Source organism: Hyperolius riggenbachi, chromosome 1 (genome assembly GCF_040937935.1).
Source record: "Hyperolius riggenbachi isolate aHypRig1 chromosome 1, aHypRig1.pri, whole genome shotgun sequence".
In the NCBI taxonomy this organism is placed as follows: domain Eukaryota; kingdom Metazoa; phylum Chordata; class Amphibia; order Anura; family Hyperoliidae; genus Hyperolius; species Hyperolius riggenbachi.
In genome coordinates, this window is record NC_090646.1 from 510,033,009 (window position 1) to 510,045,523 (window position 12,515).

Genomic DNA, 12,515 nt, shown 5'->3' on the forward strand with positions numbered 1-12,515 from the left:
TCTTGCACACATGCTGCACCTCATAGTGTTTAGGCTCTTGTGGGGATGCATGTTGTGCTGCAAAGGGCATGAAAACTTTTTGCCCATTTCCGCTGCTCACCCATTGCAACTGTGTTTCTGTCCGACCTGCAGCACTACCAGGACCTGCCACCCCACAGGCTCGTGGGTGACTGTCCAACATGGTGTAACTCTACCCTGTAAATGTTGGAGCAATTGTGCCAGCACAGGAGGGCAATATCTCAGTACCTCCTGGAGAAAAATATGACTGGCACAACAACACTTTGTATGCTGACAACAACACTTTGTATTCTTTATGAACATTGAACATTCCGCTAGTGCTGCTGCTGCTGGCATAATTTAATATATTGTAACGAAAAATCCGCAACGCCGGATGGATTGCGGAAATACGGTCGCATCCGTTCCGACAGGCGGACTTTCCAACGCGGGATGCGGAAATTTGTCCACATCCGTTGCACAAAACCTTCCAAGCGCACAGCGCCAAACTCACTAGCGTGGTGCTCACCGGGCTCTGTCATTGTGCCTCTAGGGGGTGCGCGCGCACGCCAGACACACCTTTATGCTCCCAGAAAGCAGGTCAGCTGACCTAGAGGTCAGCTGACATTTTAGCCTGCTCTGATTGGTTGCTGCTTGGGGTGGAGACTCCTTTCCCAGGCAGTATTTAAGGAAGTGCTTTTAAGTAGCACTCCGTCTGTGTTTGCGATACCGTGTCAGCACTCAGACCTAGTCAGTTCCCGTGTGATAATCCGGCAGGACCCCGTCTCTTGTCACATCTAGTCAGCCTTGTATTTGATATTGTGTTATATATTGGTTTATCGCCAATATATACACATTTTACACTGTCTTGATTTACCGTGTATGATTCTGTGCCTGTCTTGACTATTCTTCTGCTTCCTGATTCTGTACTTCGCCAGCCCGTACCGTTATCGACTATTGGCTTGGTTTCCGACTATTCTCTTGTTTCACGTTTCTGTACTGTTGCCGCCTGATCTGTTGCCGAACCTCCTTTTGTCTGACCTTTTTCCCTTCAGTGGAACGTGTCCCACTGTAGGGTTCTATCAGAGGCTTGCCTCTTTGAGACGACTGCCTCTAGCAAACCCTTGCTGCTAGAGGCCAAGATTCCTCCACAACGTCCTTTGCAGGATCTCACACACAGGGTTCCCATTCAGAGGTAACCACACCTCTGAGGAATTACTGTGTGCTGGTGCTAGTTACCCTCTAGCGTCTGCTGCAGCCCCGGAGACTTCCTGTATTTTCTGCTCTCCCGCCGGCCGCCGCGCATCCCGGGAGGGGGGCCCCCCGAGGTGAGGGAGGGAGGATAGGAGTCGGGCCCCCCACCCGGATAGCTACCCACCCATCCACCCGGCTACCTTACCCACCCACTCGGCTACCTTACCCACCCGGCTACCTACCCCGCTACCTAACCACCCACCCGGCTACCTAACCACTCTGCCGGCTACCTACCCACCCGGCTACCTACCCGGCTACCTACCCACCCACCCAGCTACCTACCCACCCGGATACCTACACACCCACCCGGCTACCTACCCGGCTACCTAACCACCCACCCGGCTACCTACCCGGCTACCTAACCACCCGACTACCTACCCACCCGGCTACCTAACCACCCACCCGGCTACCCACCCACCCGGCTACCTACCCGGCTACCTAACCACCCACCCGGCTACCCACCCACCCGGCTACCTAACCACCCACCCGGCTACCTAACCACCCACCCGGCTTCCTACCCACCCACCCGGCTACCTACCCACCCGGCTACCTACCCGGCTACCGAACCTCCCTGCCGGCTACCTACCCACCCGGCTACCTACCCGGCTACCTAACCACCCACTCGGCTACCTACCCACCCGGCTACCTAACCACCCACCCGGCTACCCACCCACCCGGCTACCCACCCACCCGGCTACCCAACCACCCACCCGGCTACCTAACCACCCTTCCGGCTACCTACCCACCCGGCTACCTACCCGGCTACCTAACCACCCACTCGGCTACCTACCCACCTGGCTACCTACCCGGCTACCCACCCACCCGTCTACCCAACCACCCACCCGGCTACCTAACCACCCACCCGGCTACCTACCCGGCTACCTAACCACCCACCCGGCTACCTAACCACCTACCCACCCGGCTACCTACCTACCTACCCACCCGGCTACCTAACCACCTACCCACCAGGCTACCTACCCACCCGGCTACCTAACCACCTACCCACCCGGCTACCTACCCACCCACCAGGCTTCCTACCTACCCACCCGGTTACCTACCCACCCACCAGGCTTCCTACCTACCTACCCACCCGACTACCTAACCACCCACCAGGCTTCCTACCTACCTACCCACCCGGCTGCCTACCCACCCACCAACCCGGCTACCTACCCACCCGGCTACCTACCCACCCACCAAGCTACCTACCCACCCGGCTACCTAACCACCTACCCACCCGGCTACCTACCCACCCGGCTACCTAACCACCTACCCACCAGGCTACCTACCCACCCGGCTACCTAACCACCTACCCACCCGGCTACCTACCCACCCACCAGGCTTCCTACCTACCTACCCACCCGGCTACCTACCTAACCACCCATCCGGCTACCTACCTAACACCCACCCGGCTACCTACCTACCTAACCACCCACCCGGCTACCTACTAGGCTAGTTACCAACCCACCCGGTTACCTACCTAACCACCCACCCGGCTACCTACCGGGCTAGTTAACAACCCACCCACCAGGCTACCTACCCACCCACCCGGCTACCCACCCACCAGGCTACCTACCTACCCACCCACCCACCAGGCTACCTACCTACCCACCCGGCTACCCACCCACCAGGCTTCCTACCTACCTACCCACCCGGCTACCTACCTAACCACCCACCCGGCTACCTACCTACCTAACCACCCACCCGGCTACCTACCGGGCTAGTTACCAACCCACCCACCAGGCTACCTACCCACCCACCCGGCTACCCACCCACCAGGCTTCCTACCTACCTACCCACCTGGCTACCTACCTAACCACCCACCCGGCTACCTACCGGGCTAGTTACCAACCCACCCACCAGGCTACCTACCCACCAGGCTACCTACCCACCCACCCACCAGGCTACCAACCCACCCACTCACCCACCCACCAGGCTACCTATCCACCCAACCACCCATGGGAGCTGCGCGCCGGATGGAGGCTGGGACAGGAGGTCTGCTGCTGCAGGTGAGTAAATGTTTTTTTTTTTTTTTTATTTATATTAGCAGGTGTATGTTCTGGGCAGGTCTGCCGACATGATTGCATGTATTTTCTGGGCATATCTGCCGACATGATTGCACGTATTTTCTGGGCATATCTGCTGACTTGATTGCACGTATTTTCTGGGCATATCTGCCTACATGATTGCACGTATTTTCTGGGCATATCTGCCGACATGATTGGACGTATTTTCTGGGCATATCTGCTGACATGATTGCACGTATTTTCTGGGCATATCTGCCGACTTGATTGCACGTATTTTCTGGGCATATCTGCCGACATGATTGCACGTATTTTCTGGGCATATCTGCCGACATGATTGCACGTATTTTCTGGGCATATCTGCCGACTTGATTGCACGTATTTTCTGGGCATATCTGCCGACATGATTGCACGTATTTTCTGGGCATATCTGCCGACATGATTGGATGTATTTTCTGGGCATATCTGCTGACATGATTGCACGTATTTTCTGGGCATATCTGCCGACTTGATTGCACGTATTTTCTGGGCATATCTGCTGACATGATTGCACGTATTTTCTGGGCATATCTGCCGAAATGATTGCACGTATTTTCTGGGCATATCTGCCGACTTGATTGCACGTATTTTCTGGGCATATCTGCCGAAATGATTGCACGTATTTTCTGGGCATATCTGCCGACATGATTGCACGTATTTTCTGGGCATATCTGCCGACATGATGTGTATTTTCTTGAGAAAACCTGCACAATTATGTGAATTTTCTGGGGAAAGGGTCACTAAAACTTGGGCCCACTGTCTTTGCATTGCACTTTTCAAGGGAACCTGAGGTGAGAATAATCTTGAGGCTGCCATATTTCTCTCCTTTTAAGCAATACTAGTTGCCTGGCTGCCGTGCTGGTCCTCTGCCTCTTATTTTTTCAACCATAGACCCTGAACAAGCATGCAGCAGGTCAGGGGTTTCTGACAATATTGTCAGAACTGAGAAGATTAGCTGCATGCTTGCTGCTGATGATTGCACGTATTTTCTGGGCATATCTGCCGACATGATGTGTATTTTCTTGAGAAAACCTGCACAATTATGATAATTTTCTGGGGAAAGGGTCACTAAAACTTGGGCCCACTGTCTTTGCATTGCACTTTTCAAGGAAACCTGAGGTGAGAATATCTTGAGGCTGCCATATTTCTCTCCTTTTAAGCAATACTAGTTGCCTGGCTGACGTGCTGGTCCTCTGCCTCTTATTCTTTCAACCATAGACTCTGAACAAGCATGCAGCAGGTCAGGGGTTTCTGACAATATTGTCAGAACTGAGAAGATTAGCTGCATGCTTGTTGCTGGTGTAATTCAGTTTATTAGCCAAATAGATCAGCAGGGCCGCCAGGCAACAAGTATTGTTTAAAAGGAAATAAACCCTCACCCCGGGTTCGCTTTAAGTTACAGTTAGCTCCACCCTCATCCGGTCATTACCACGCCCATTTTTTGCCCACTATTTTTTAGCGCGCCGCAGGTTGTAGCCACGCCCATATTTTGCCGTGGCGCACTATGCGCGCCGCAGGTCGTAGGGGGCCCACAATTACAATTTTGCACAGAGGCCCACTGCTGGCTGTGTCCGCCACTGCTGACATCACCAGGTTCCCTGGCCTAGTCAGCTACCACCAATTCCTCCTGCTGCTTTTGCTAACATAATTTGACTTATTTAATGCTGTAGCCCCACCACAAGGTTCCACAGTCTATTCTACTACCACCAATTCCTCCTTCTGTTGTCATAATTGTATTTAATTAATCATGTAGTCCCATCACTAGGGTCCATGGCCTATTCTGCTACCACCACCCCTACTGCTGCTGCAGCTGCTGACATCATTTAATTTAATGAACGCTGTGGTCCCACCACCAGGTTCCACAGCCTATTCTGCTACCACCAATTCCTCTTACTGCTGCTGACATAATTTGGTTTATTTAATGCTGTGGTCCCACTGCTAAGTTCCACGTCCTATTCTGCTGCTGACATGATGTGATTTATTTACTTACTTTTTGCTGTGGTTCCAATGCTGCCGTCATAATGTAATTTAATTAGTGCTATGAACCCACCAGCTGCCACCAGGCTCCATGGCCTATTCTGCAACCATGTGATAAAGAAGCGGGTGCCCTGAGCAACTTGTCTTGGGGGCTCCCACCAGCATTACATGTCAAAGAGAAGAAGAAGAGTTTGTTGTGATCAAGAAGCTTGGGTGCTCCTGCCAACGTTACGTACCAAAGAGAACAAGAAAAAGAGTTTGTCGAGATCAAGAAGGTCATGCCAAAGTTACATGTCAAAGAAAAGCAGAATTTGTCCTATGATTTTTTTTCCCTATGATTCTTGTATTGCTTTTTCCAGTTCAACTGTAAATGAAGTAACTACTTATAATATGAGGAGCACTGTGCCATAGTGGATAGCACTCTAGCCTTGTAGCATTAGGACCACAGACTCAAATGTTCTGCAGAATTTTCTGCAAGGAGTTTGTATGTTCTCCCTATGTGGGTTTCCTCTGGCCACTCTGGTTTCCTTTGTCATCTTAAAAAAAAACCATATTGATAAGTTAATATGCTCTCCCCAGTTTTGCCTTACACTAGGGCACAGGCATTAGACTATGGTAGGGATTAGACTGTGAGCTCCTCTTAAGGAACAGTTGGGGCCATGACTATGTTCTCTATAAAGCATTGCAGAAGACATCAGCATTATTCAAAGAGTAACTGTCAGGCTGCAAAAGCTAATTTAAACCACTATTCTCCTGTGTTAAACAGTTTAGAAGGAAGCCAAAAAGGCAATAATGAAGTTAAAAATCTCTCTTACTGTGATGTGTGCTGAACAGCAAGGCTGTTTCCCCAAGCTCATAAGGAGGCCGGCAGGACACATAACAGATACTGCAAAGCATTCTGGGGCTGCCTCTTCTCCCCACTGCACTACCTTGGGTCAACCCCTTCATTTCCCTATCATGCCCCAAGGCTGCTTTCATATTGAGAAGTTACAGACTCATGTTACAGCAGCTTCTAACAGCAGCCTAAACTCACAGCACTGAAAAATCTCAGGGCACATGTTCCGTTAGGGTATACTGCATGAGTCCGCTATTGTTCCTAGCCACATGGCTAATTAATATTAACTGCACAGTAGTGTTGTCCATTAGGATCTTTTTTGTGAGTCGAATCATCAGGAAGCAGGGAGGATACGACATCACAATTGGCTTCATAGGAGACAGACAAACATGGAACCTGCCATGAGCTGTCCGGAGCATCATTCTCTGCAAATACTATATAAAAATTCTGTGAAATCCAAACGTGGTCAGTGAAATGCATATGTAATGTAAGTAGAGCCAATATTTAGCTACTGATACATGTGTTTTTTCTCTGAGACCCTATACCTAACAGCTCCTCTTTAAATAAACAATAATGATAATAATAATGTCCAGATTTTATTATATTTTTATTCTGTACAGCACCACAGAAGGAGCTGTATAAATAACAAATGATGATAACAAATAATAATTACATGAAAATAAGCTTTGAATTTTCACTCAGTTTTAGCTAGATGAATTCTTCTGGAGTTCTGCTTCTATATGTAAAGTATGGGTTATTAACCACAGAGAAATATAGCATTGCTTTATTCACACCTTAATAAAGCACACACCAATCAGACATTTGACTGTGCAGCATTCTGCCTCTGGGGATAGTAATCCAGTAAAAAGCTTCTTTGTAGTTAATATTTATAAAAGCAATTACTATGGCCTGTTTGTGAGGATATTGGATGAGGCATACTGCCACTTTAAGTTTCCTTAGCTTGGCTTTCATCAAGAGCAGCGTGTAAATTCCAATATTCTGTACGAGGCCAGAGTTGCAGTCTAGCAGCTTGACAATACTTCTGCTGGGCCCAAATTAGCATTTGTGCAGCTGTGTTGTAGGAAAATGAGCTGCAGAAAAAAGTGAAATGATTGCGCTTCATTATTTAAGGGTCAAGTGCAATTGTCAACGTAAGAATGGCAAGTCCTACTCATTTGGAGAGAATGTCATTCATGAAAACTCTGTAGGCTTACATAGAACCAGTCCTTATCAATGTGAATTGCAAATTATTTAATTAGTTTTGAATTATGTTTTGTTTATATTTTCATTGTCATCTATTGTGCCTTTATGGAAAAAAGAAATATGTTTTCATTACAAACCCTTACTAAATATTTATTTTTGGTAATGACCTTTCCAATGACACCGAGTGTTATCTAAGAAATGAATTCTATATTGGAGCCTGGGCCATTTGTTATTGTCATATAGGAGTCAAGCAACTTCAAAGAAAGCTATGATTTATTTTAACCATTTTTATTTGATTTTTAGAACAGGTTCAGATTCAGTGTCCTGACATAATTATGTATTAACCACTTTACCCCCGCCCGTACGGATTTCTCCGACCCTTTTTCCATCCTTTAACCCCCAGGAACGGAGAAATCCGTACTTTGCCCCCTCCCGCCGCTGCCCGCGCTCCCGCTCTTAAACACGCCGCCGGCCGCTCGCCCGGAGATCAATGAATGGGAAAATCCATTCCCGTTCGTTGATCTAAGCCCCGCAATGATCCGCTGCTCTCCGATGAGTAGCGCGATCATTGTGAACAAAAAACACACTTACCCAGCCTCCAAGTACTTCCTCCAAGAGTCTGGAAGGACGCTTGGAGGTTGCATTAAAACAAAAAGTTACTGTGGCCATCTTGTGGCCAAATAGTAAAACTACACCCTAAACATTTTTCACATACAAATAGTTTACTTTTACACAAAAAAATAACTCATTATCTCCCACATTCCGAAAAAAATTTTTTTTTGTAATTAAAAAATAAAATAAAAAATGTACAATAAAAAAAATACATAAATAGTTACCTTAGGGACTGAACTTTTTAAATATTTATGTCAGGAGGGTACAACACTGTTACTTTATAAACTATGGGCTTGTAATTAGGGATGGACGCAAAACTGAAAAAAATGCACCTTTATTTCCAAATAAAATATTGGTGCCAAACATTGTGATAGGGACATAATTTAAACTGTTTTATAACCGGGACAAAAGGGCAAATACATTTCATGTATTTAATTACAGTAGCATGCATTATTTAGAAACTATAATGGCTGAAAACTACAAAATAATAATTTTTTCCCACATTTTTTCCTATTTTCCCATTAAAACACATTTAGAATAAATTAATTCTTGGGATAATGTCCCATCTAAAGAAAGCCTAATTGGTGGCGGAAAAAACAAGATATAGTTCATGTCATTGCGATAAGTAATGATAAAGTTATAGACGAATGATTGGAAGGAGTGCTGAAAGGTGAAAATTGCTCTGGTGGTCAGGGGGTAAAACCCCTCAGTGGTGAAGTATGTAAAGTAAAAGTTATGTTAAATAGATATCAGAGGAAATAGATTCTTCCTTGGGTTTACTTTTCTGTGTATGTCCGTCAATATAGAGAGATCCTGTCCCTGGTGACCCTGCCTCTATAACAGGAAGTTACCAGGTCCATCTGTCTGTGGGGAAAAAAAATCAGATGTTCTGGACTGGTATCTTCCCATACTACTCAAAAAAAAAGGAAAAAAAAGGCATTTTATTATTTTAGTTTGTTTTCACTGCCAAAGCTTTTATTGACTGAAATATAACAAAAGCACTCATGTTTCAGATTAAAGGCCAGCAACACGTAACAATATGCTCATAAGCTGTACAATAAAATAGCGGATTCTGAAATTATATTTAGGGTACTACACCATAACAGCAACATAATAGCACATCCATTTGGTTTTAAGATTAAAGGCTTGATTTAATTTCTTCAATCACCAGCATTGGGGACTGGCAATTGTTTAACCATTTCCAGACCTTGGTTATTGAAATGTACACCCTGTTTGGGATTTGTTTTCCCTGCGAGGGCATAGATTTCAATTACCATGCCACACACTCCTGGCTCTTTTGCTGCTGCAGCCCACTTACTTTGCCTGTATGACAGCAGAGTTTCGTAAGCTGGTTAGGAGCCAATGAAATTGGCTCCTGACTCTGTGATCACATGTGATTGGTTCACAGTGATCACAGCGTCAGGAACTAATGAAATCAGCTCCTGTCCAGCTCACGGAGCTCTGGCTGTCATACTGACAGCAGAGCCAGTGGGCTGCAGTGACGGGAGAGTGGTGCAAATGGTGAGATGTAATAGATTGCGGAAAAGCCGCCACGCGGACTGGCAGTGAGGCGGCTGGTTCCGCGTCCAGCTCGGCGGTTTGCACGCAGCAGCGTGCGTCTGATGTGGCTGGGCCTGTTAGTACACACAGATTGTGGAATACATGCGCTGAGAGGCAGGACCTTTATGGCAAACAAGGAGGGATCAGCTGACCAGGTTGGTCAGCTGATCGCAGAGCAAGTGGCTATTGGCTGATCAGCGGTGTGTGGCGCCGGGGAGCGCTGCTTTATATATAGTTATTGCTGGTCAGTCTCAAGTTGTCTGCTGTTGCGAACACTTACGTGAAAGCACTCAGACCATAGTCAGATCCCACAGTGTGTTAGAACCAGGAGGACCTGGGAATTCACACTGAGCCAGACTACTTATGTGTTACTATTGTGTTATACTTCAGACTAGTTCCAGGGTGTTGAGACCACGGACCTCACACCCAAGACTAGGGATACTGTGTTACCCTTGTGTTATACTTCAGACTAGTTCCAGGGTGTTGAGACCACAGACCTCACACCCAAGACTAGGGATACTGTGTTACCATCGTATTATACTTCAGACTAGTTCCAGGGTGTTGAGACCACGGACCTCACACCCAAGACTAGGGATACTGTGTTATTATTGTGTTATACTTCAGACTAGTTCCAGGGTGTTGAGACCACGGACCTCACACCCAAGACTAGGCATTGTTTGATATCTGTTATGACTAGTGATGGGCGAACATCCAGATGTTCGGGTTCGGGGGGGTTCGGCCGAACATGCCCCCGATATTCGGCATGTTCGGGCCGAACCCCGAACCCAACCCGAACATGTCCCTTTGGGGCCCCTATAGGGTCCCAGCATAAAGGGAGAGCATGCCCCGAGCGCGGGGGGGGGGGGGGTCGGAAATGCCCCCCACCCCTCCCCGCTAAGCTCTCCCTTCTGCTGGACCCTATAAAATTAAATAGAAGTCCCCCAAAGTACCTGTAGCAGGCTGGCAGGAAGAGGACAGCAAGCGGGCAGCCGGAGAGCATAGGCACTAGTACCATCTGGTACTTCCGCCCTCTCTCTGATGCACTTCCTGTTTACATTTGTAAGTCGCGTCAAAAGAGAGCAGGAGTACCGCGATGACATGTACGAGGGTACGCGTCATCTACATGATGACACGTACCCTCATACGCGTCATTGCGGTACTTCTGTTCTCTCTTGATGCGACTTACAAATGTAAACAGGAAGTGCGTCAGAGAGAGGGCGGAAGTACCAGATGGTACTAGCGCCTGTGATCGCCGGCTGCCTGCTTCCTGTCCTCTTCCTGCCAGCCTGCTACAGGTACTTTGGGGGACTTCTATTTAATTTTATAGGGTCCAGCAGAAGGGAGAGCTTAGCGGGGAGGGGTGGGGGGCATTTCTGCTCTCCCTTTATGCTGGGACTCTATAGGGGGCTTTGTTCGGCCGGACACGGCTGTGTTCGGCCGAACACAGAAGGCCTGATCGGGTTCGGGCAGCGTGCCCGAGCACCCTCCCGAACACCATGAGGTGTTCGGGGGGTGCCGAACCGAACCCGAACAGGCCAAAATCCGGGCGAACCCGAACAGTGGCGAACACTGTTCGCCCATCACTAGTTATGACCTATTGCATTCCTGACTATACTTCTGCTTTCTGATTTGGTAACTACTCATATCTGACTACCTGTTGCCAATCCTGCCTGCCCCTGGTTACCGAATCAGCCTTCTGTCTCTGTACCTTATCTGCCCGTGTGTTGCCGACCTGGCCTGCCCAACCTTGCGAGCTATCCCTCTCCATTGAGAGATTAGTCTCCAGTCCTGCTAGTGATGCCCACCTTCGAGGTGTCACTTAGCCACAGGGCCTTCCTGCTATTCAGCCTAGGGCTCCACTCCTTTGGAAGTCTCAGGCTGTTGGAAGGTCTTTGCACTTCCCAGAGGGAGGTATTTCTCATACTGCCTAGGACCACCTGCTCCTCGGGTGGTTTCACTCAAAGTAATTACTGTTGCACCAAACACTCACACTTTATAGGTGTCCAGAGGTTAGTTATACTTGTATTATTGGTAATTCTGCAGATCATCAATAATCAGGTATATATCTGTATTCTTGGTGATACTGCAGATCACCAATAATCAGATTCTCTCTGTGTGCTGACACCAGAACGGCAGACCAAAACCAAATGGACGCACTTAACAGCCGTCTTGATGCACTCACCACCTCGGTGGAAAATTACATCCGAGTGCTGGACAGTCATCAGACCCAGATCAACGCTTTGTCCGGGTCTATACAAGTCCTTCAGATGGCTGTGAATACAGTGCGATCTCCTCCAGGTACAGACTTATGTATGCCTGTGCCCGAAAGGTTTTCTGGTCACAGATCTGACTTTCAGAATTTTAGAAATTGAGTGTTGCCATACTTTGAGTTGAGGCCTAATTCATCAGAAACCGTGGCACAGCGAATTACTTTTATTAAGACTCTGTTGTCAGGGGATTCCCAGACCTGGGCATATAGTCTCCAGACAGGGCATGAGGCCCTAACCTCAGTTGAGGAATTTTTTGATAGTGTGGAACTCCGCTCACAACCTCCAACTGCCGAATGTGCAGGAAACAGGGCTGTTCAAACCCGAAGTCCAGTACAGTAGAAAGTGAGTTCCGCACAATGTCAGTAGAATCAATTCGGCTTTATTGAATCAAACACATGAAAAAGCTAAAATCCATCACCACATGCTATTTTTTAAAGCAATGGCTATAATTTATGATGATCCGGACATTGCTTCTACCGCTGAGCGGAAGCTCAAGACTTTGCGGCAAGGCAAGGATCCGGTTGAAATTTACACAGCTGAGTTCAGGAAATGGGCAGTATCAGCTAGATGGGGGTCATTTGCACTTCTGAACTGTTTTTGTCAGGGTTGTCAGACGTGGTATCTGATCTAATGTTGGGACATCCTGAGCTGAAGTCTATTGATGAGGCCATTTCATTAGCAATCAGGGTTGAGCGCCGTCTACTCTACCAGAGACAGACCCGGAGTGGGAATAATGTGAGATATGTTTCC